The sequence below is a fragment of the Gorilla gorilla genome, chromosome 3, assembly GCF_029281585.2.
Source record: "Gorilla gorilla gorilla isolate KB3781 chromosome 3, NHGRI_mGorGor1-v2.1_pri, whole genome shotgun sequence".
In the NCBI taxonomy this organism is placed as follows: Eukaryota; Metazoa; Chordata; class Mammalia; order Primates; family Hominidae; genus Gorilla; species Gorilla gorilla.
In genome coordinates this window covers 211196365-211219803 of record NC_073227.2, presented here as the reverse complement: position 1 = coordinate 211219803, position 23439 = coordinate 211196365, and the positions used below count along the sequence as shown (strand labels likewise).

The window sequence follows — 23439 nt, the reverse complement described above, 5'->3', positions numbered from 1 at the left end:
ATTTAGGCAGTCTTCAGCCATTCTTTAAATAAGCTTTCTTCTCCTTTCTCTACTTTCCTTTTCAAACTCCCATAACCTGACAATGGGTTGCCTAATGGTGTCTTGTTGGCTTTCTTTTCTCTGTCTTTTTTTCTTTTTTTTTTTTTTTGAGACAGAGTCATGCTCTGTCACCCAGGCTGGAGTGCAATGTGTGGTCTAGGCTCACTAGGGTTAGGGTTAGGGTTTTAGGGTAAGGGCGAAGGGTTAGGGTTTTAGGGTCAGGGCCCAGGGTTAGGGTTTTAGGGTCAGGGCCCAGGGCCCAGCGTTAGGGTTTTAGGGTCAGGGCCCGGGGCCCAGGGTTAGGGATTTAGGGTCAGGGCCCGGGGCCCAGGGTTACGGCTTTAGGGTCAGGGCCCGGGGACAAGGGTTAGGGCTTTAGGGACAGGGCCCGGGGCCCAGGGTTGGGGCTTCAAGGCCAGGGCCCGGGGCCCAGGGTTAGGGCTTCAGGGTCAGGGCCCGAGGCCCAGGGTTAGGGCTTCAGGGTCAGGGCCCGGGGCCCAGTGTTAGGGCTTCAGGGTCAGGGCCCGGGGCCCAGGGTTAGGGCTTCAGGGTCAGGGCCGGGGCCCAGGGTTTGGGCTTCAGGGTCAGGGCCCGGGGCCCAGGGTTTGGGCTTCAGGGTCAGGGCCCGGGGCCCAGGGTTAGGGCTTCAGGGTCAGGGCCCGGGGCCCAGGGTTAGGGCTTCAGGGTCAGGGCCCGGGGCCCAGGGTTAGGGCTTCAGGGTCCGGGCCCGGGGCCCAGGGTTAGGGCTTCAGGGTCAGGGACCGGGGCCCAGGGTTAGGGCTTCAGGGTCCGGGCCCGGGGCCCAGGGTTAGGGCTTCAGGGTCAGGGACCGGGGCCCAGGGTTAGGGTTTTAGGGACAGGGCCCGGGGCCCAGGGTTAGGGTTTTAGGGTCAGGGCCCGGGGCCCAGGGTTAGGGTGATTTCCAGGAAGTGACCTCACAACGACTCAAGCTACCACTTACTGTTGATTGTGATGAAATGCCAGCTGAGGCACACGCCTTGGGAGCTAAGTGGTTGCTGCACTTGACCACTATGAAGACTGGTGTGGGAAGGGTCGCTTTGGATGCACTTGAGCAGGGGTCCCCAACCCCTGAGCCATGGAGCCGTAAGGAGCCACACAGCAGGTGAGTGGTGTCGAGTGAGGGAGTGAGGGAAGCTTCGTCTGTATTTACAGCCACTCCCCTTTGCTCCCATTCCCGCCTGAGCTCCACCTTCTCAGATGAGCAGCAGCATTAGATTCTCATAGGAGAACGCACCCTGTTGTGAACCGTGCATGTGAGGGATCTAGGTTGCACTGTTCTTATGAGAATCTAATACCTATTGATCTGTCACTTTCTCCCATCACGCTCAGGTGGGACCATCCAGTTTCAGGAAAACAAGCTTAACACGCCCACTGAATCTACATTATGGTGAGTTCTATAATTATTTTATTATATATTCCAGTGTAATAATGGAAATGAAGTGCCTAATAAACGTAAATGTGCTTAAATCTTTTGGCCCAGCTCCTACCTCCCGGCAGCCTCGCCAGGCCCAGAACTCTCTCCAGTCAGCCTCTACAGACCAAGCTCATGACTCACAATGGCCTATTTAGGCCCATACCCTACCTCACGGCAGTCTCCGCAGATGAGCCTACTGCCTCACAACAGCCTCCACAGGCACAGCTCCATCGTTACAATGGCCTCTTTAGACCCAGCTCCTGCCGCCCAGCCTTCTCTCCAGGCCCTGAACTTTCTCCGTAAGTTGAGGTAGCTGGGACTGTAGGTATACATGATGATACTTGGCTAATTTTTAAATTGTTTTGCAGACATGGGGTCTCACTTTGATGGCCAGGCTGCTGTCAAACTAATGGCCTCAAGTGACCCTTCCACCCCTGCCTCCCATCCTCGAGGTATGTGCCACCACAAGGAGCACTTGTTCAATTTTCTAAAGAAAAAATTTCCAAAGTAAGGCTGTGGGATGATGGCAGGAAGATAAAAGAAAAACAGAAGAATAAGTTAAAATGACTTATTCACACATATTCTTTTGACAGCAAGAAGAACTGTTAGTATATACATTCCTTACAAACAAACAAACGGCAGATAAACAATGTTGTATAGGAACTTCAACACACACTGTACAATATTCCCACTTTTCTGACATAAGTTATGGAAATTTTGTGGTTTCCTTGAGTGTCGCTACCAGTATTTTGCTCCTCTGACGATTTTTATCAACTTCCTCATCTGTTAACTTCTCTCCAAGGTATGTCATGTCACGACATACTGCCGCTGCAGGAACACGGCCAGTGTCTTCCTATTAAACATGTAGAATGCTTTCCTAATTTCTCCTTTTACTCTCTGTCTTTGTGTTCTGCATTTTCCTTACTTTTATTATCAGAAACTCCAGAAAGTCAATCGTACTAATTTATCACGATTTGCTTTATTAATTTATACTATGCTTATATGGAATTTTGCCCATCAGACCTCATTACAATTTGGGCCAGGGCCCAGGGTTAGGGTTTTTTCAGGGTCAGGGCCAGGGCCCAGGGTTAGGCTTGTTTTAGGGTCAGGGCCGGGCCCAGGTTTAGGGTTGTTTTAGGGTCAGGGCCGGGGCCCAGGGTTAGGGTTGTTTTAGGGTCAGGGCCGGGGCCCAGGGTTAGGGTTGCTTTAGGGTCAGGGCCGGGGCCCAGGGACAGGGTTGTTTTAGGGTCAGGGCCAGGGCCCAGGGTTAGGGTTGTTATACGGTCAGGGCCCGGGCACAGGGATAGGGTTGTTTTCGGTTCAGGGCCAGGGCCCAGGGTTAGGGTTGTTTTAGGGTCAGGGCGAGGGCCCAGTGTTAGGGTTGTTTTGGGGTCTGGGCCAGGGTCCAGGGTTAGGGTTGTTTTAGGGTCGGGGCCCAGGGTTAGGTTTGTTTTAGGGTCGAGGCCCAGGGTTAGGGTTGTTTTCGGATCGGGGCCCAGGGTTAGGGTTGTTTTAGGATCAGGGCCCAGGGTTAGGGTTGTTTTAGGGTCAGGGCCCAGGGTTAGGTTTGTTTTAGGGTCAGGGCCCAGGGTTACAGTTGTTTTAGGGTCAGGGACCAAGGTTAGGGTTGTTTTAGGGTGAGGGCCCCGGGTTGGATTTGTTTTAGGGTCAGGACCAGGGCCCAGGGTTAGGCTTGTTTTAGGGTCAGGGCCAGGGCCCAGGTTTAGGCTTTTTTAAGGGTCAGGGCCAGGGCCCAGGTTTAGGCTTGTTTTAGGGTCAGGGACAGGGCCCAGGGTTAGGGTTAATGGTCAGGGCCAGGGCCCAGTGTTAGGGTTGTTTAAGGGTCAGGGCCAGGGCCCAGGGTTAGGGTTGTTTTAGGGTCAGGGCCAGGGCCCAGGGTAAGGTTTGTTTTAGGGTCAGGGCCAGGGCCCAGGGTTAGGGTTGTTATAGGGTCAGGACCTGGGCCCAGGCATAGGCTTGTTTTAGTGCCAGGGCCCAGGGTTAGGGTTGTTTTAGGGTCAGGGCCAGGGCCCAGTGTCAGGGTTGTTTTAGGTCAGGGCCAGGGCCCAGCATAAGGGTTGTTTTATGTCAGGGCCTGGGCCCAGGTTTAGGGTTGTTTTAGGGTCAGGTTCAGGGCCCAGGGTTAGGGTTGTTTTAGGGTCAGGGCCAGGGCCCAGGGTTTGGGTTGTTTTAGGGTCGGGGCCAGGGCCCAGGGTTATTCTTGTTTTAGGGTCAGGGTCAGGGCCAGCGCCCAGGGTTAGGCTTGTTTTAGGGTCAGGGCCAGGGACCAGGTTTTGGCTTGTTTTAGGGTCAGGGCCAGGGCCCAGGGTTAGGGTTGTTTTAGGGTCAGGGCCAGGGCCCAGGGTTAGGCTTGTTTTAGGGTCAGGGCCAGGACCCAGGGTTAGGCTTGTTTTAGGGTCAGGGCCAGGGCCCAGGGTTAGGCTTGTTTTAGGGTCAGGGCCAGGGCCCAGGGTTAGGGCTGTTTAAGGATCAGGGCCAGGGCCCAGGATTATGGTTGTTTTAGGGTCAGGGCCAGGGCCCAGGGTTAGGCTTGTTTTAGAGTCAGGGCCAGGGCCCAGATTTAGGGTTGTTTTAGGGTTAGGGCCAAGGCTCAGGGTTAGGGTTGTTTTAGGGTCAAGGCTCGGGACCAGGTTTAGGGTTGTTTTAGGGTCAGGGCCAGGGCCCAGTGTTAGGGTTGTTTTAGGGTCAGGACCTGGGCCCATGGTTAGGCTTGTTTTAGTGCCAGGGCCCAGGGTTAGGGTTGTTTTAGGGTCAGGGCCAGGGCCCAGGGTTAGTCTTGTTTTTGGTCAGGGCCAGGGCCCAGGGTTAGGCTTGTTTTAGGGTCAGGGCCAGGGCCCAGGGTTAGGGATGTTTTAGGGTCAGGGCCAGGGCCCAGTGTTGGGGTTGTTTTAGGGTCAGGGCCAGGGCCCAGGGTTAGGGTTGTTTTAGGGTCAGGGCCAGGGCCCAGGGTTAGGGTTGTTTTAGGATCATGACCTGGGCCCAGTGTTAGGCTTGTTTTAGTGCCAGGGCCCAGGGTTAGGTTTGTTTTAGGGTCAGGCCCAGGGCCCAGTGTTAGGGTTGTTTTAGATCAGGGCGAGGGCCCAGGATTAGGGTTGTTTTAGGGTTAGGGCCAGGGCGCAGGGTTAGGGTTGTTTTAGGGTCAGGGACAGGGCCCAGGGTTAGGGTTGTTTTAGGGTTACAGCCAGGGCCCAGGGTTAGGCTTGTTTTAGGGTCAGGGCCAGGGCCCAGGGTTAGGCTTGTTTTAGGGTCAGGGCCAGGGCCCAGGGTTAGACTTGTTTTAGGGTCAGGGCCAGGGCCCAGGGTTAGGGTTGTTTTAGGTTCAGGGCCATGGTTCAGGGTTAGGATTGTTTTAGGGTCAGGGCCTGGGCCCACTGTTAGGGTTGTTTTAGGATCAGGGCCAGGGCCCAGGGTTTGGCTTGTTTTAGGGTCAGGGCCAGGGCCCAGGGTTAGGGTTGTTTTAGGGTCAGGGCCAGGGCCCGGGGTCAGGGATGTTTTAGGGTCAGGGCCAGGGCCCAGGGTTAGGGTTGTTTTAGGGTCAGGGCCAGGGCCCAGGGATAGGGTTGTTTTAGGGTCAGGGCCAGGGCTCAGGGTTAGGGTTGTTTTAGGGTCATGTCCAGGGCCCAGGGTTAGGGTTGTTTTAGGGTCAGGGCCAGGGCCGAGGGTTAGGAATGTTTTAGGATCAGGGCCACGGCCCAGGGTTAGGCTTGTTTTAGGGTCAGGGCCAGGGCCCAGGGTTATGGTTGTTTTAGGGTCAGGGCCAGGGCCCAGGGTTAGGGTTGTTTCAGTGTCAGGGCCAGGGCCCAGGGTTAGGGTTGTTTTAGGGTCAGGGCCAGGGCCCTGGGTTATGGGTATTTTAGGGTCAGTGCCCAGGGTTAGGGTTGTTTTAGGGTCAGTGCGCAGGGTTAGGCTTGTTTTAGGGTCAGGTCCAGGGCCCAGGGTTAGGCTTGTTTTAGGGTCAGGGCCAGGGCCCAGGGTTAGGGTTGTTTTAGGGTCAGGGCCAGGGCCCAGGTTAGGCTTGTTTTAGGGTCACGGCCAGGTCCCAGGGTTAGGGTTGTTTTAGAGTCAGGGCCAGGGCCCAGATTTAGGGTTGTTTTAGGGTTAGGGCCAGGGCTCAGGGTTAGGGTTGTTTTAGGGTCAAGGCTCGGGACCAGGTTTAGGGTTGTTTTAGGGTCAGGGCCAGGGCCCAGTGTTAGGGTTGTTTTAGGGTCAGGACCTGGGCCCATGGTTAGGCTTGTTTTAGTGCCAGGGCCCAGGGTTAGGGTTGTTTTAGGGTCAGGGCCAGGGCCCAGGGTTAGTCTTGTTTTTGGTCAGGGCCAGGGCCCAGGGTTAGGCTTGTTTTAGGGTCAGGGCCAGGGCCCAGGGTTAGGGATGTTTTAGGGTCTGGGCCAGGGCCCAGTGTTGGGGTTGTTTTAGGGTCAGGGCCAGGGCCCAGGGTTAGGGTTGTTTTAGGGTCAGGGCCAGGGCCCAGGGTTAGGGTTGTTTTAGGATCATGACCTGGGCCCAGTGTTAGGCTTGTTTTAGTGCCAGGGCCCAGGGTTAGGTTTGTTTTAGGGTCAGGCCCAGGGCCCAGTGTTAGGGTTGTTTTAGATCAGGGCGAGGGCCCAGGATTAGGGTTGTTTTAGGGTTAGGGCCAGGGCGCAGGGTTAGGGTTGTTTTAGGGTCAGGGACAGGGCCCAGGGTTAGGGTTGTTTTAGGGTTACAGCCAGGGCCCAGGGTTAGGCTTGTTTTAGGGTCAGGGCCAGGGCCCAGGGTTAGGCTTGTTTTAGGGTCAGGGCCAGGGCCCAGGGTTAGACTTGTTTTAGGGTCAGGGCCAGGGCCCAGGGTTACGGTTGTTTTAGGTTCAGGGCCATGGTTCAGGGTTAGGATTGTTTTAGGGTCAGGGCCTGGGCCCACTGTTAGGGTTGTTTTAGGATCAGGGCCAGGGCCCAGGGTTAGGCTTGTTTTAGGGTCAGGGCCAGGGCCCAGGGTTAGGGTTGTTTTAGGGTCAGGGCCAGGGCCCGGGGTCTGGGATGTTTTACGGTCAGGGCGAGGTCCCAGGGTTAGGGTTGTTTTAGGGTCAGGGTCAGGGCCCAGGTTTAGGGTTGTTTTAGGGTCAGGGCCAGGGCCCAGGGTTAGGAATGTTTTAGGATCAGGGCCACGGCCCAGGGTTAGGCTTGTTTTAGGGTCAGGGCCAGGGCCCAGGGTTATGGTTGTTTTAGGGTCAGGGCCAGGGCCCAGGGTTAGGGTTGTTTCAGTGTCAGGGCCAGGGCCCAGGGTTAGGGTTGTTTTAGGGTCAGGGCCAGGGCCCTGGGTTATGGGTATTTTAGGGTCAGTGCCCAGGGTTAGGGTTGTTTTAGGGTCAGTGCGCAGGGTTAGGCTTGTTTTAGGGTCAGGTCCAGGGCCCAGGGTTAGGCTTGTTTTAGGGTCAGGGCCAGGGCCCAGGGTTAGGGTTGTTTTAGGGTCAGGGCCAGGGCCCAGGTTAGGCTTGTTTTAGGGTCACGGCCAGGTCCCAGGGTTAGGGTTGTTTTAGGGTCAGGGCCCAGGGTTAGGGTTGTTTTAGGGTGAGTGCACATGGTTGGGTTTGTTTTAGGGTCAGGGCCAGGGCCCAGGGTTAGGTTTGTTTTAGGGTCAGGGCCAGTGCCCAGGGGTAGGGTTTTTTTAGGGTCAGGGCCAGTGCCCAGGGTTAGGGTTGTTTTAGGGTCAGGGCCAGGGCCCAGCGTTAGGGTTGTTTTATTGTCAGGGCCAGGGCCTAGGGTTAGCGTTGTTTTAGGGTCAGGGCCAGGGCCCAGGGTTACGGTTGTTTTAGGTTCAGGGACAGGGCCCAAGGTTAGGGTTGTTTTTGGGTCAGGGACAGGTCCCAGGTTTAGGGAGGTTTTAGGGTCAGGGCCAGGGCCCAGGTTTAGGCTTGTTTTAGGGTCAGGGTTAGGGCCAGGGCCCAGGGTTAGGGATGTTTTAGGGTCAGGGCGAGGGCCCAGGTTTAGGCTTGTTTTAGGGTCAGGGCCAGGGCCCAGGTTTAGGGTTGTTTTAGCGTCACGGCCAGGGCCCAGGGTTAGGCTTGTTTTAGGGTCAGGGCCAGGACCCAGGGTTAGGCTTGTTTTAGGGTCAGGGCCAGGGCCCAGGTTTAGGGTTGTTTTAGGGTCAAGGCCAGGGCCCTGGTTTAGGGTTGTTTTAGGGTCAGGGATAGGGCCAGGGTTAGGGTGGTTTTAGGGTCAGGTCCTGTGCCCAGGTTAGGCTTGTTTTAGTGCCAGGGCCCAGGGATACGGTTGTTTTAGAGTCAGGGCCAGTGCCCAGGGTTAGGGTTGTTTTAGGTTAGCGTCAGGGCCCAGGGTTAGGGTTGTTTTAGGTTAGGGCCAGGTCCCAAGGTTAGGGTTGTTTTAGGGTCAGGGCCAGGGCCCAGGTTTAGGGTTGTTTTAGGGTCAGGGCCAGGGCCCAGGGTTAGGCTTGTTTTAGGGTCAGGGCCAGGGCCCAGGGTTAGGGTTGATTTAGGGTCAGGGCCAGGGCCTAGGTTTAGGCTTGTTTTAAGTTGAGGGCCAGGGCCCAACTTAGGGCTTTAGGGCCAGGGCCCAGTGCCCAGGGTTAGGGCTTCAAGGCCAGGACCCGGGGCCCAGGGTTAGGGCTTCAGGGTCAGGGCCCGGGGCCCAGGGTTAGGGTTTCATGGTCAGGGCCCGGGGCCCAGTGTTAGGGCTTCAGGGTCAGGGCCCGAGGCCCAGGGTTAGGGCTTCAGGATCAGGGCCCGGCGCCCAGGGTTAGGGCTTCAGGGTCAGGGCCCGGGGCCCAGGGTTTGGGCTTCAGGGTCAGGGCCCCGGGCCCAGAGTTAGGGCTTCAGGGTCAGGGCCCGGGGCCCAGGGTTAGGGCTTCAGGGTCAGGGACCGGGTCCCAGGGTTGGGTCTTCAGGGTCAGGGCCCGGGGCCCAGGGTTAGGGCTTCAGGGTCCGGGCCCGGGGCCCAGGATTAGGGCTTTAGGGTCCGGGCCTGGGGCCCAGGGTTAGGGCTTCAGGGTCAGGGCCGGGGCCCAGGGTTTGGGCTTCAGGGTCAGGGCCCGGGGCCCAGGGTTTGGGCTTCAGGGTCAGGGCCCGGGGCCCAGGGTTAGGGCTTCAGGGTCAGGGCCGGGGCCCAGGGTTTGGGCTTCAGGGTCAGGGCCCGGGGCCCAGGGTTTGGGCTTCAGGGTCAGGGCCCGGGGCCCAGGGTTAGGGCTTCAGGGTCAGGGCCCGGGGCCCAGGGTTAGGGCTTCAGGGTCAGGGCCCGGGGCCCAGGGTTAGGGCTTCAGGGTCCGGGACCGGGGCCCAGGGTTAGGGCTTCAGGGTCAGGGACCGGGGCCCAGGGTTAGGGCTTCAGGGTCCGGGCCCAGGGCCCAGGGTTAGGGCTTCAGGGTCAGGGACCGGGGCCCAGGGTTAGGGTTTTAGGGACAGGGCCCGGGGCCCAGGGTTAGGGTTTTAGGGTCAGGGCCCGGGGCCCAGGGTTAGGGTGATTTCCAGGAAGTGACCTCACAACGACTCAAGCTACCACTTACTGTTGATTGTGATGAAATGCCAGCTGAGGCACACGCCTTGGGAGCTAAGTGGTTGCTGCACTTGACCACTATGAAGACTGGTGTGGGAAGGGTCGCTTTGGATGCACTTGAGCAGGGGTCCCCAACCCCTGAGCCATGGAGCCGTAAGGAGCCACACAGCAGGTGAGTGGTGTCGAGTGAGGGAGTGAGGGAAGCTTCGTCTGTATTTACAGCCACTCCCCTTTGCTCCCATTCCCGCCTGAGCTCCACCTTCTCAGATGAGCAGCAGCATTAGATTCTCATAGGAGAACGCACCCTGTTGTGAACCGTGCATGTGAGGGATCTAGGTTGCACTGTTCTTATGAGAATCTAATACCTATTGATCTGTCACTTTCTCCCATCACGCTCAGGTGGGACCATCCAGTTTCAGGAAAACAAGCTTAACACGCCCACTGAATCTACATTATGGTGAGTTCTATAATTATTTTATTATATATTCCAGTGTAATAATGGAAATGAAGTGCCTAATAAACGTAAATGTGCTTAAATCTTTTGGCCCAGCTCCTACCTCCCGGCAGCCTCGCCAGGCCCAGAACTCTCTCCAGTCAGCCTCTACAGACCAAGCTCATGACTCACAATGGCCTATTTAGGCCCATACCCTACCTCACGGCAGTCTCCGCAGATGAGCCTACTGCCTCACAACAGCCTCCACAGGCACAGCTCCATCGTTACAATGGCCTCTTTAGACCCAGCTCCTGCCGCCCAGCCTTCTCTCCAGGCCCTGAACTTTCTCCGTAAGTTGAGGTAGCTGGGACTGTAGGTATACATGATGATACTTGGCTAATTTTTAAATTGTTTTGCAGACATGGGGTCTCACTTTGATGGCCAGGCTGCTGTCAAACTAATGGCCTCAAGTGACCCTTCCACCCCTGCCTCCCATCCTCGAGGTATGTGCCACCACAAGGAGCACTTGTTCAATTTTCTAAAGAAAAAATTTCCAAAGTAAGGCTGTGGGATGATGGCAGGAAGATAAAAGAAAAACAGAAGAATAAGTTAAAATGACTTATTCACACATATTCTTTTGACAGCAAGAAGAACTGTTAGTATATACATTCCTTACAAACAAACAAACGGCAGATAAACAATGTTGTATAGGAACTTCAACACACACTGTACAATATTCCCACTTTTCTGACATAAGTTATGGAAATTTTGTGGTTTCCTTGAGTGTCGCTACCAGTATTTTGCTCCTCTGACGATTTTTATCAACTTCCTCATCTGTTAACTTCTCTCCAAAGTATGTCATGTCACGACATACTGCCGCTGCACGAACACGGCCAGTGTCTTCCTATTAAACATGTAGAATGCTTTCCTAATTTCTCCTTTTACTCTCTGTCTTTGTGTTCTGCATTTTCCTTACTTTTATTATCAGAAACTCCAGAAAGTCAATCGTACTAATTTATCACGATTTGCTTTATTAATTTATACTATGCTTATATGGAATTTTGCCCATCAGACCTCATTACAATTTGGGCCAGGGCCCAGGGTTAGGGTTTTTTCAGGGTCAGGGCCAGGGCCCAGGGTTAGGCTTGTTTTAGGGTCAGGGCCGGGGCCCAGGGTTAGGGTTGTTTTAGGGTCAGGGCCGGGGCCCAGGGTTAGGGTTGCTTTAGGGTCAGGGCCGGGGCCCAGGGACAGGGTTGTTTTAGGGTCAGGGCCAGGGCCCAGGGTTAGGGTTGTTATACGGTCAGGGCCCGGGCACAGGGATAGGGTTGTTTTCGGTTCAGGGCCAGGGCCCAGGGTTAGGGTTGTTTTAGGGTCAGGGCGAGGGCCCAGTGTTAGGGTTGTTTTGGGGTCTGGGCCAGGGTCCAGGGTTAGGGTTGTTTTAGGGTCGGGGCCCAGGGTTAGGTTTGTTTTAGGGTCGAGGCCCAGGGTTAGGGTTGTTTTCGGATCGGGGCCCAGGGTTAGGGTTGTTTTAGGATCAGGGCCCAGGGTTAGGGTTGTTTTAGGGTCAGGGCCCAGGGTTAGGTTTGTTTTAGGGTCAGGGCCCAGGTTTACAGTTGTTTTAGGGTCAGGGACCAAGGTTAGGGTTGTTTTAGGGTGAGGGCCCCGGGTTGGATTTGTTTTAGGGTCAGGACCAGGGCCCAGGGTTAGGCTTGTTTTAGGGTCAGGGCCAGGGCCCAGGTTTAGGCTTTTTTAAGGGTCAGGGCCAGGGCCCAGGTTTAGGCTTGTTTTAGGGTCAGGGACAGGGCCCAGGGTTAGGGTTAATGGTCAGGGCCAGGGCCCAGTGTTAGGGTTGTTTAAGGGTCAGGGCCAGGGCCCAGGGTTAGGGTTGTTTTAGGGTCAGGGCCAGGGCCCAGGGTAAGGTTTGTTTTAGGGTCAGGGCCAGGGCCCAGGGTTAGGGTTGTTATAGGGTCAGGACCTGGGCCCAGGCATAGGCTTGTTTTAGTGCCAGGGCCCAGGGTTAGGGTTGTTTTAGGGTCAGGGCCAGGGCCCAGTGTCAGGGTTGTTTTAGGTCAGGGCCAGGGCCCAGCATAAGGGTTGTTTTATGTCAGGGCCTGGGCCCAGGTTTAGGGTTGTTTTAGGGTCAGGTTCAGGGCCCAGGGTTAGGGTTGTTTTAGGGTCAGGGCCAGGGCCCAGGGTTTGGGTTGTTTTAGGGTCGGGGCCAGGGCCCAGGGTTATTCTTGTTTTAGGGTCAGGGTCAGGGCCAGCGCCCAGGGTTAGGCTTGTTTTAGGGTCAGGGCCAGGGACCAGGTTTTGGCTTGTTTTAGGGTCAGGGCCAGGGCCCAGGGTTAGGGTTGTTTTAGGGTCAGGGCCAGGGCCCAGGGTTAGGCTTGTTTTAGGGTCAGGGCCAGGACCCAGGGTTAGGCTTGTTTTAGGGTCAGGGCCAGGGCCCAGGGTTAGGCTTGTTTTAGGGTCAGGGCCAGGGCCCAGGGTTAGGGCTGTTTAAGGATCAGGGCCAGGGCCCAGGATTATGGTTGTTTTAGGGTCAGGGCCAGGGCCCAGGGTTAGGCTTGTTTTAGAGTCAGGGCCAGGGCCCAGATTTAGGGTTGTTTTAGGGTTAGGGCCAAGGCTCAGGGTTAGGGTTGTTTTAGGGTCAAGGCTCGGGACCAGGTTTAGGGTTGTTTTAGGGTCAGGGCCAGGGCCCAGTGTTAGGGTTGTTTTAGGGTCAGGACCTGGGCCCATGGTTAGGCTTGTTTTAGTGCCAGGGCCCAGGGTTAGGGTTGTTTTAGGGTCAGGGCCAGGGCCCAGGGTTAGTCTTGTTTTTGGTCAGGGCCAGGGCCCAGGGTTAGGCTTGTTTTAGGGTCAGGGCCAGGGCCCAGGGTTAGGGATGTTTTAGGGTCAGGGCCAGGGCCCAGTGTTGGGGTTGTTTTAGGGTCAGGGCCAGGGCCCAGGGTTAGGGTTGTTTTAGGGTCAGGGCCAGGGCCCAGGGTTAGGGTTGTTTTAGGATCATGACCTGGGCCCAGTGTTAGGCTTGTTTTAGTGCCAGGGCCCAGGGTTAGGTTTGTTTTAGGGTTAGGCCCAGGGCCCAGTGTTAGGGTTGTTTTAGATCAGGGCGAGGGCCCAGGATTAGGGTTGTTTTAGGGTTAGGGCCAGGGCGCAGGGTTAGGGTTGTTTTAGGGTCAGGGACAGGGCCCAGGGTTAGGGTTGTTTTAGGGTTACAGCCAGGGCCCAGGGTTAGGCTTGTTTTAGGGTCAGGGCCAGGGCCCAGGGTTAGGCTTGTTTTAGGGTCAGGGCCAGGGCCCAGGGTTAGACTTGTTTTAGGGTCAGGGCCAGGGCCCAGGGTTAGGGTTGTTTTAGGTTCAGGGCCATGGTTCAGGGTTAGGATTGTTTTAGGGTCAGGGCCTGGGCCCACTGTTAGGGTTGTTTTAGGATCAGGGCCAGGGCCCAGGGTTTGGCTTGTTTTAGGGTCAGGGCCAGGGCCCAGGGTTAGGGTTGTTTTAGGGTCAGGGCCAGGGCCCGGGGTCAGGGATGTTTTAGGGTCAGGGCCAGGGCCCAGGGTTAGGGTTGTTTTAGGGTCAGGGCCAGGGCCCAGGGATAGGGTTGTTTTAGGGTCAGGGCCAGGGCTCAGGGTTAGGGTTGTTTTAGGGTCATGTCCAGGGCCCAGGGTTAGGGTTGTTTTAGGGTCAGGGCCAGGGCCGAGGGTTAGGAATGTTTTAGGATCAGGGCCACGGCCCAGGGTTAGGCTTGTTTTAGGGTCAGGGCCAGGGCCCAGGGTTATGGTTGTTTTAGGGTCAGGGCCAGGGCCCAGGGTTAGGGTTGTTTCAGTGTCAGGGCCAGGGCCCAGGGTTAGGGTTGTTTTAGGGTCAGGGCCAGGGCCCTGGGTTATGGGTATTTTAGGGTCAGTGCCCAGGGTTAGGGTTGTTTTAGGGTCAGTGCGCAGGGTTAGGCTTGTTTTAGGGTCAGGTCCAGGGCCCAGGGTTAGGCTTGTTTTAGGGTCAGGGCCAGGGCCCAGGGTTAGGGTTGTTTTAGGGTCAGGGCCAGGGCCCAGGTTAGGCTTGTTTTAGGGTCACGGCCAGGTCCCAGGGTTAGGGTTGTTTTAGAGTCAGGGCCAGGGCCCAGATTTAGGGTTGTTTTAGGGTTAGGGCCAGGGCTCAGGGTTAGGGTTGTTTTAGGGTCAAGGCTCGGGACCAGGTTTAGGGTTGTTTTAGGGTCAGGGCCAGGACCCAGTGTTAGGGTTGTTTTAGGGTCAGGACCTGGGCCCATGGTTAGGCTTGTTTTAGTGCCAGGGCCCAGGGTTAGGGTTGTTTTAGGGTCAGGGCCAGGGCCCAGGGTTAGTCTTGTTTTTGGTCAGGGCCAGGGCCCAGGGTTAGGCTTGTTTTAGGGTCAGGGCCAGGGCCCAGGGTTAGGGATGTTTTAGGGTCTGGGCCAGGGCCCAGTGTTGGGGTTGTTTTAGGGTCAGGGCCAGGGCCCAGGGTTAGGGTTGTTTTAGGGTCAGGGCCAGGGCCCAGGGTTAGGGTTGTTTTAGGATCATGACCTGGGCCCAGTGTTAGGCTTGTTTTAGTGCCAGGGCCCAGGGTTAGGTTTGTTTTAGGGTCAGGCCCAGGGCCCAGTGTTAGGGTTGTTTTAGATCAGGGCGAGGGCCCAGGATTAGGGTTGTTTTAGGGTTAGGGCCAGGGCGCAGGGTTAGGGTTGTTTTAGGGTCAGGGACAGGGCCCAGGGTTAGGGTTGTTTTAGGGTTACAGCCAGGGCCCAGGGTTAGGCTTGTTTTAGGGTCAGGGCCAGGGCCCAGGGTTAGGCTTGTTTTAGGGTCAGGGCCAGGGCCCAGGGTTAGACTTGTTTTAGGGTCAGGGCCAGGGCCCAGGGTTACGGTTGTTTTAGGTTCAGGGCCATGGTTCAGGGTTAGGATTGTTTTAGGGTCAGGGCCTGGGCCCACTGTTAGGGTTGTTTTAGGATCAGGGCCAGGGCCCAGGGTTAGGCTTGTTTTAGGGTCAGGGCCAGGGCCCAGGGTTAGGGTTGTTTTAGGGTCAGGGCCAGGGCCCGGGGTCTGGGATGTTTTACGGTCAGGGCGTGGTCCCAGGGTTAGGGTTGTTTTAGGGTCAGGGTCAGGGCCCAGGTTTAGGGTTGTTTTAGGGTCAGGGCCAGGGCCCAGGGTTAGGGTTGTTTTAGGGTCAGGGCCAGGGCCCAGGGATAGGGTTGTTTTAGGGTCAGGGCCAGGGCTCAGGGTTAGGGTTGTTTTAGGGTCATGTCCAGGGCCCAGGGTTAGGGTTGTTTTAGGGTCAGGGCCAGGGCCGAGGGTTAGGAATGTTTTAGGATCAGGGCCACGGCCCAGGGTTAGGCTTGTTTTAGGGTCAGGGCCAGGGCCCAGGGTTATGGTTGTTTTAGGGTCAGGGCCAGGGCCCAGGGTTAGGGTTGTTTCAGTGTCAGGGCCAGGGCCCAGGGTTAGGGTTGTTTTAGGGTCAGGGCCAGGGCCCTGGGTTATGGGTATTTTAGGGTCAGTGCCCAGGGTTAGGGTTGTTTTAGGGTCAGTGCGCAGGGTTAGGCTTGTTTTAGGGTCAGGTCCAGGGCCCAGGGTTAGGCTTGTTTTAGGGTCAGGGCCAGGGCCCAGGGTTAGGGTTGTTTTAGGGTCAGGGCCAGGGCCCAGGTTAGGCTTGTTTTAGGGTCACGGCCAGGTCCCAGGGTTAGGGTTGTTTTAGGGTCAGGGCCCAGGGTTAGGGTTGTTTTAGGGTGAGTGCACATGGTTGGGTTTGTTTTAGGGTCAGGGCCAGGGCCCAGGGTTAGGTTTGTTTTAGGGTCAGGGCCAGTGCCCAGGGGTAGGGTTTTTTTAGGGTCAGGGCCAGTGCCCAGGGTTAGGGTTGTTTTAGGGTCAGGGCCAGGGCCCAGCGTTAGGGTTGTTTTATTGTCAGGGCCAGGGCCTAGGGTTAGCGTTGTTTTAGGGTCAGGGACAGGTCCCAGGTTTAGGGAGGTTTTAGGGTCAGGGTTAGGGCCAGGGCCCAGGGTTAGGGATGTTTTAGGGTCAGGGCGAGGGCCCAGGTTTAGGCTTGTTTTAGGGTCAGGGCCAGGGCCCAGGTTTAGGGTTGTTTTAGCGTCACGGCCAGGGCCCAGGGTTAGGCTTGTTTTAGGGTCAGGGCCAGGACCCAGGGTTAGGCTTGTTTTAGGGTCAGGGCCAGGGCCCAGGTTTAGGGTTGTTTTAGGGTCAAGGCCAGGGCCCTGGTTTAGGGTTGTTTTAGGGTCAGGGATAGGGCCAGGGTTAGGGTGGTTTTAGGGTCAGGTCCTGTGCCCAGGTTAGGCTTGTTTTAGTGCCAGGGCCCAGGGATACGGTTGTTTTAGAGTCAGGGCCAGTGCCCAGGGTTAGGGTTGTTTTAGGTTAGCGTCAGGGCCCAGGGTTAGGGTTGTTTTAGGTTAGGGCCAGGTCCCAAGGTTAGGGTTGTTTTAGGGTCAGGGCCAGGGCCCAGGTTTAGGGTTGTTTTAGGGTCAGGGCCAGGGCCCAGGGTTAGGCTTGTTTTAGGGTCAGGGCCAGGGCCCAGGGTTAGGGTTGATTTAGGGTCAGGGCCAGGGCCTAGGTTTAGGCTTGTTTTAAGTTGAGGGCCAGGGCCCAACTTAGGGCTTTAGGGCCAGGGCCCAGTGCCCAGGGTTAGGGCTTCAAGGCCAGGACCCGGGGCCCAGGGTTAGGGCTTCAGGGTCAGGGTCCGGGGCCCAGGGTTAGGGTTTCATGGTCAGGGCCCGGGGCCCAGTGTTAGGGGTTCAGGGTCAGGGCCCGAGGCCCAGGGTTAGGGCTTCAGGATCAGGGCCCGGCGCCCAGGGTTAGGGCTTCAGGGTCAGGGCCCGGGGCCCAGGGTTTGGGCTTCAGGGTCAGGGCCCCGGGCCCAGAGTTAGGGCTTCAGGGTCAGGGCCCGGGGCCCAGGGTTAGGGCTTCAGGGTCAGGGACCGGGTCCCAGGGTTGGGTCTTCAGGGTCAGGGCCCGGGGCCCAGGGTTAGGGCTTCAGGGTCCGGGCCCGGGGCCCAGGATTAGGGCTTTAGGGTCCGGGCCCGGGGCCCAGGGTTAGGGCTTCAGGGTCAGGGCCCGGGGCCCAGGGTTAGGGTTTTAGGGTCAGGGACCGGGGCCTAGGGTTAGGGTTTTAGGGTCAGGGCCCGGGGCCCAGGGTTAGGGTGATTTCCAGGAAGTGACCTCACAATGACTCAAGCTACCACTTACTGTTGATTGTGATGAAATGCCAGCTGAGGCACACGCCTTGGGAGCTAAGTGGTTGCTGCACTTGACTACTATGAAGACTGGTGTGGGAAGGGTCGCTTTGGATGCACTTGAGCAGGGGTCCCCAACCCCTGAGCCATGGAGCCGTAAGGAGCCACACAGCAGGTTAGTGATGTCGAGTGAGGGAGTGAGGGAAGCTTTGTCTGTATTTACAGCCACTCCCCTTTGCTCACATTCCCGCCTGAGCTCCACCTTCTCAGATGAGCAGCAGCATTAGATTCTCATAGGAGAACGCACCCTGTTGTGAACCGTGCATGTGAGGGATCTAGGTTGCGCTGTTCTTATGAGAATCTAATACCTATTGATCTTTCACTTTCTCCCTTCACGCTCAGGTGGGACCATCCAGTTTCAGGAAAACAAGCTTAACACGCCCACTGATTCTACATTATGGTGAGTTCTATAATTATTTTATTATATATTCCAGTGTAATAATGGAAATGAAGTGCCTAATAAATGTAAATGTGCTTAAATCTTTTGGCCCAGCTCCTACCTCCCGGCAGCCTCGCCAGGCCCAGAACTCTCTCCAGTCAGCCTCTACAGACCAAGCTCATGACTCACAATGGCCTATTTAGGCCCATACCCTACCTCACGGCAGTCTCCGCAGATGAGCCTACTGCCTCACAACAGCCTCCACAGGCACAGCTCCATCGTTACAATGGCCTCTTTAGACCCAGCTCCTGCCGCCCAGCCTTCTCTCCAGGCCCTGAACTTTCTCCGTAAGTTGAGGTAGCTGGGACTGTAGGTATACATGATGATACTTGGCTAATTTTTAAATTGTTTTGCAGACATGGGGTCTCACTTTGTTGGCCAGGCTGCTGTCAAACTAATGGCCTCAAGTGACCCTTCCACCCCTGCCTCCCATCCTCGAGGTATGTGCCACCACAAGGAGCACTTGTTCAATTTTCTAAAGAAAAAATTTCTAAAGTAAGGCTGTGGATGATGGCAGGAAGATAAAAGAAAAACAGAAGAATAAGTTAAAATGACTTATTCACACATATTCTTTTGACAGCAAGAAGAACTGTTAGTATATACATTCCTTACAAACAAACAAACGGCAGATAAACAATGTTGTATAGGAACTTCAACACACACTGTACAATATTCCCACTTTGCTGACATAAGTTATGGAAATTTCGTGGTTTACTTGAGTGTCGCTACCAGTATTTTGCTCCTCTGATGATTTTTATCAACTTCCTCATCTGTTAATTTCTCTCCAAAGTATGTCATGTCACGACATACTGCCGCTGCACGAACACAGCCAGTGTCTTCCTATTAAACATGTAGAATGCTTTCCTAATTTCTCCTTTTACTCTCTGTGTTTGTGTTCTGCATTTTCCTTACTTTTATTCTCAGAAACTCCAGAAATCAATCGTAGTAATTTATAACGATTTGCTTTATTAATTTATACTATGCTTATATGGAATTTTGCCCAACAGACCTCATTACAATTTGGGCCAGGGCCCAGGGTTAGGGTTGTTTTAGGGTCAGGGCCAGGGCCCAGGGTTAGGGTTGTTTTCGGGTCACGGCCAGGGCCCAGGTTTAGAGTTGTTTTAGGGTCAGGGCCAGGGCCCAGGGTTAGGCTTGTTTTAGGGTCAGGGCCAGGGTCCAGGGTTAGGGATGTTTTCGGGTCATGGCCAGGGCCCAGGGTTAGGGTTGTTTTAGGGTCAGGGCCAGGGCCCAGGGTTAGGCTTGTTTTAGTGTCAGGGACAGGGCCCAGGGTTAGGCTTGTTTTAGGGTCAGGGCCAGGGCCCAGGGTTAGGCTTGTTTTAGGGTCAGGGACAGGGTCCAGGGTTAGGCTTGTTTTAGAGTCTGGGCCAGGTCCCAGGGTTAGGCTTGTTTTAGGGTCAGGGCCAGGGCCCAGGGTTAGGCTTGTTTTAGGGTCAGGGCCAGGGCCGAGGATTAGGTTTGTTTTAGGGTCAGGGCCAGGGCCCAGGGTAAGGGTTGTTTAAGGGTCAGGGCCAGGGCCCAGGGTTAGGATTGTTTTAGGGTCAGGGCCAGGACCCACGGTTAGGCTTGTTTTAGTGTCAGGGCCAGGTCCCAGGGTTAGGCTTGTTTTAGGGTCAGGGCCAGGGCTCTGGGTTAGGCTTGTTTTAGGGTCAGGGCCAGGGCCCAGGGTTCGGCTTGTTTTAGGGTCAGGGCCAGGGCCCAGTTTTAGGTTTGTTTTAGGGTCAGGGCCAGGGCCCAGGGTTAGGCTTGTTTTAGGGTCAGGGCCAGGGCCCAGGATTAGAGTTCTTTTACGGTCAGGGCCAGGGCCCAGGGTAAGGGTTGTTTAAGGGTCGGGGACAGGGCCCAGGGTTAGGGATGTTTTAGGGTCAGGGCCAGGGCCCAGGGTTAGGCTTGTTTTAGGGTCAGGGCCAGGGCCCAGGGTTAGGGTTGTTAAAGGGTCAGGACCTGGGCCCAGGGATAGGCTTGTTTTAGTGCCAGGGCCCAGGGTTAGGGTTGTGTTAGGGTCAGGGCCAGGGCCCAGGGTCAGGGTTGTTTTAGGTCAGGGCCAGGGCCCAGCATTAGGGTTGTGTTAGGGTCAGGGCCAGGGCCCAGGGTTAGGGTTGTTTTAGGGTCAAGGCTCGGGCCCAGGTTTAGGGTTGTTTTAGGGTCAGGGCCAGGGCCCAGTGTTAGGGTTGTTCTAGGGTCAGGACCTGGGCCCAGGGTTCGGCTTGTTTTAGTGTCAGGGCCCTGGGTTAGGGTTGTTTTAGGGTCAGGACGCAGGGTTAGGGTTGTTTTCGGGTCAGGGCCCAGGGTTAGGGTTGTTTTAGGGTGAGCGCCCAGGGTTTGGTTTGTTTTAGGGACAGGGCCAGGGCACAGGGTTAGGGTTGTTTTAGGGTCATTGCCAGGGCCCAGGGTTAGGGTTCTTTTAGGATCAGGGCCAAGGCCCAGGGTTAGGGTTGTTTTAGGTCAGGGCCAGGGCCCAGGGTTAGGGTTGTTTTAGGGTCAGGGCCAGGGCCCAGGGTTAGGCTTGTTTTAGGGTCAGGGCCAGGGCCCAGGGTTAGGCTTGTTTTAGGGTCAATGCCAGGGCCGAGGGTTAGGGTTGTTTTAGGGTCAGGGCCAGGGCCCAGGCTTAGGGTTGTTCTAGGGTCAGGGCCAAGGCCCAGGGTTAGGGTTGTTTTAGGGTAAGGGCCAGGGCCCAGGGTTAGGGTTGTTTTAGGGTCAGGGCCAGGGCCCAGGGTTAGGGTTGTTTTAGGGTCTGGGCCAGGGCCCAGGGTTAAGCTTGTTTTAGAGTCAGGGCCAGGGCCAAGGGTTCGGCTTGTTTTAGGGTCAGGGCCAGGGCCCAGGTTTAGGGTTGTTTTAGGGTCAGGGCCAGGGCTCAGGGTTAGAGTTCTTTTAGGGTCAGGGCCAGGGCCCAGGGTTAGGGTTGTTTTAGGGTCAAGACTCGGGCCCAGGTTTAGGGTTGTTTTAGGGTCAGGGCCAGGGCCCAGTGTTAGGGTTGTTTTAGTGTCAGGACCTGGGCCCAGGGTTAGGCTTGTTTTAGTGCCAGGGCCCTGGGTTAGGGTTGTTTTAGGGTCTGGACGCAGGGTTAGGGTTGTTTTAGTGTCAGAGCCCAGGGTTAGGGTTGTTTTAGGGTGAGGGCCCAGGGTTGGTTTTGTTTTAGGGTCAGGGCCAGGGCCCAGGGTTACGGTTGTTTTTGGGTCAGGGCCAGGGCCCAGGGTTAGGGATGTTTTAGGATCAGGGCCAAGGCACAGGTTTAGGGCTGTTTTACGTCAGGGCCAGGGCCCAGGGTTACGGTTGTTTTAGGGTCAGGGCCAGGGCCCAGGGTTAGGGTTGATTTAGGGTCATGGCCAGGGCCCAGGGTTAGGGTTGTTTTAGGGTCAGGGCCAGGGCCCAGGGTTAGGCTTGTTTTAGAGTCAGGGCCAGGGCCAAGGGTTAGGGTTGTTTTAGGGTCAGGGCCAGGGCCCAGGGTTAGGGTTGTTCTAGGGTCAGTGCCAGGGCCCAGGGTTAGGGTTGTTTTAGGGTCAGGGCCAGGGCCCAGGGTTAGGGTTGTTTTAGGGTCAGGGCCAGGGCCCAGGGTTATTCTTGTTTTAGAGTCAGGGCCAGGGCCCACGGTTAGGCTTGTTTTAGGGTCATGGCCAGGGCCCAGGGTTAGGCTTGTTTTAGGGTCAGGGCCAGGGCCCAGGGTTCGGCTTGTTTTAGGGTCAGGGCCAGGGCCCAGGGTTAGGTTTGTTTTAGGGTCAGGGCCAGGGCCCAGGGTTAGGCTTGTTTTAGGGTCAGGGCCAGGGCCCAGGATTAGAGTTCTTTTACGGTCAGGGCCAGGGCCCAGGGTAAGGGTTGTTTAAGGGTCGGGGACAGGGCCCAGGGTTAGGGATGTTTTAGGGTCAGGGCCAGGGCCCAGGGTTAGGCTTGTTTTAGGGTCAGGGCCAGGGCCCAGGGTTAGGGTTGTTAAAGGGTCAGGACCTGGGCCCAGGGATAGGCTTGTTTTAGTGCCAGGGCCCAGGGTTAGGGTTGTGTTAGGGTCAGGGCCAGGGCCCAGGGTCAGGGTTGTTTTAGGTCAGGGCCAGGGCCCAGCATTAGGGTTGTGTTAGGGTCAGGGCCAGGGCCCAGGGTTAGGGTTGTTTTAGGGTCAAGGCTCGGGCCCAGGTTTAGGGTTGTTTTAGGGTCAGGGCCAGGGCCCAGTGTTAGGGTTGTTCTAGGGTCAGGACCTGGGCCCAGGGTTCGGCTTGTTTTAGTGTCAGGGCCCTGGGTTAGGGTTGTTTTAGGGTCAGGACGCAGGGTTAGGGTTGTTTTCGGGTCAGGGCCCAGGGTTAGGGTTGTTTTAGGGTGAGCGCCCAGGGTTTGGTTTGTTTTAGGGACAGGGCCAGGGCACAGGGTTAGGGTTGTTTTAGGGTCATTGCCAGGGCCCAGGGTTAGGGTTCTTTTAGGATCAGGGCCAAGGCCCAGGGTTAGGGTTGTTTTAGGTCAGGGCCAGGGCCCAGGGTTAGGGTTGTTTTAGGGTCAGGGCCAGGGCCCAGGGTTAGGCTTGTTTTAGGGTCAGGGCCAGGGCCCAGGGTTAGGCTTGTTTTAGGGTCAGGGCCAGGGCCGAGGGTTAGGGTTGTTTTAGGGTCAGGGCCAGGGCCCAGGCTTAGGGTTGTTTTAGGGTCAGGGCCAGGGCCCAGGGTTATTCTTGTTTTAGAGTCAGGGCCAGGGCCCACGGTTAGGCTTGTTTTAGGGTCAGGGCCAGGGCCCAGGTTTAGGCTTGTTTTAGGGTCAGGGCCAGGGCCCAGGGTTAGGGTTGTTTTAGGGTCAGGGCCAGGGCCCTGGGTTAGGCTTGTTTTAGGGTCAGGGCCAGGGCCCAGGGTTCGGCTTGTTTTAGGGTCAGGGCCAGGGCCCAGGGTTAGGCTTGTTTTAGGGTCTGGGCCAGGGCCCAGGGTTAGGGTTGTTTTAGGGTCAGGGCCAGGGCCCAGGGTTATGGTTGTTTTAGGGTCAGGGCCAGGGCCCAGGGTTAGGCTTGTTTTAGGGTCAGGGCCAGGGCCCACGGTTAGGCTTGTCTTAGGGTCAGGGCCAGGGCCCAGGTTTAGGTTTGTTTTAGGGTCAGACCCACGGCTCAGGGTTAGGGTTGTTTTAGGGTCAGGGCCAGGGCCCAGGGTTAGGGTTGTTTTAGGGTCAAGGCTCGGGCCCAGGTTTAGGGTTGTTTTAGGGTCAGGGCCAGGGCCCAGTGTTAGGGTTGTTTTAGGGTCAGGACCTGGGCCCAGGGTTCGGCTTGTTTTAGTGTCAGGGCCCTGGGTTAGGGTTGTTTTAGGGTCAGGACGCAGGGTTAGGGTTGTTTTCGGGTCAGGGCCCAGGGTTAGGGTTGTTTTAGGGTGAGCGCCCAGGGTTGGGTTTGTTTTAGGGACAGGGCCAGGGCACAGGGTTAGGGTTGTTTTAGGGTCATTGCCAGGGCCCAGGGTTAGGGTTCTTTTAGGATCAGGGCCAAGGCCCAGGGTTAGGGTTGTTTTAGGTCACGGCCAGGGCCCAGGGTTAGGGTTGTTTTAGGGTCAGGGCCAGGGCCCAGGGTTAGGGTTGTTTTAGGGTCATGGCCAGGGCCCAGGGTTAGGCTTGTTTTAGGGTCAGGGCCAGGGCCCAGGGTTAGGCTTGTTTTAGGGTCAGGGCCAGGGCCCAGGGTTAGGCTTGTTTTAGGGTCAGGGCCAGGGCCCAGGCTTAGGGTTGTTCTAGGGTCAGGGCCAAGGCCCAGGGTTAGGGTTGTTTTAGGGTAAGGGCCAGGGCCCAGGGTTAGGGTTGTTTTAGGGTCAGGGCCAGGGCCCAGGGTTAGGGTTGTTTTAGGGTCTGGGCCAGGGCCCAGGGTTAAGCTTGTTTTAGAGTCAGGGCCAGGGCCAAGGGTTCGGCTTGTTTTAGGGTCAGGGCCAGGGCCCAGGTTTAGGGTTGTTTTAGGGTCAGGGCCAGGGCTCAGGGTTAGAGTTCTTTTAGGGTCAGGGCCAGGGCCCAGGGTTAGGGTTGTTTTAGGGTCAAGACTCGGGCCCAGGTTTAGGGTTGTTTTAGGATCAGGGCCAGGGCCCAGTGTTAGGGTTGTTTTAGTGTCAGGACCTGGGCCCAGGGTTAGGCTTGTTTTAGTGCCAGGGCCCTGGGTTAGGGTTGTTTTAGGGTCTGGACGCAGGGTTAGGGTTGTTTTAGTGTCAGGGCCCAGGGTTAGGGTTGTTTTAGGGTGAGGGCCCAGGGTTGGTTTTTGTTTTAGGGTCAGGGCCAGGGCCCAGGGTTACGGTTGTTTTTGGGTCAGGGCCAGGGCCCAGGGTTAGGGATGTTTTAGGATCAGGGCCAAGGCACAGGTTTAGGGCTGTTTTACGTCAGGGCCAGGACCCAGGGTTACGGTTGTTTTAGGGTCAGG

General features: G+C 56.5%; 1 long non-coding RNA gene across 2 annotated transcripts; it reads left to right on the top strand.

Moving 5' to 3' along the window:
* Nucleotides 1-901: 901 nt before the first annotated feature.
* LOC134758391 (uncharacterized) lies at nucleotides 902-17970 on the top strand. 2 transcript variants are annotated; one of them, XR_010133575.1, is made up of 7 exons: nucleotides 902-1162; nucleotides 1390-1447; nucleotides 1541-1773; nucleotides 9373-9430; nucleotides 9524-9756; nucleotides 16985-17042; nucleotides 17136-17970. It is a non-coding gene; the product is annotated as an uncharacterized lncRNA (long non-coding RNA). The 2 variants fall into 2 exon arrangements; XR_010133574.1 differs by lacking the exon at nucleotides 902-1162 and having other exon boundaries at nucleotides 1177-1447.
* Nucleotides 17971-23439: the final 5469 nt, after the last annotated feature.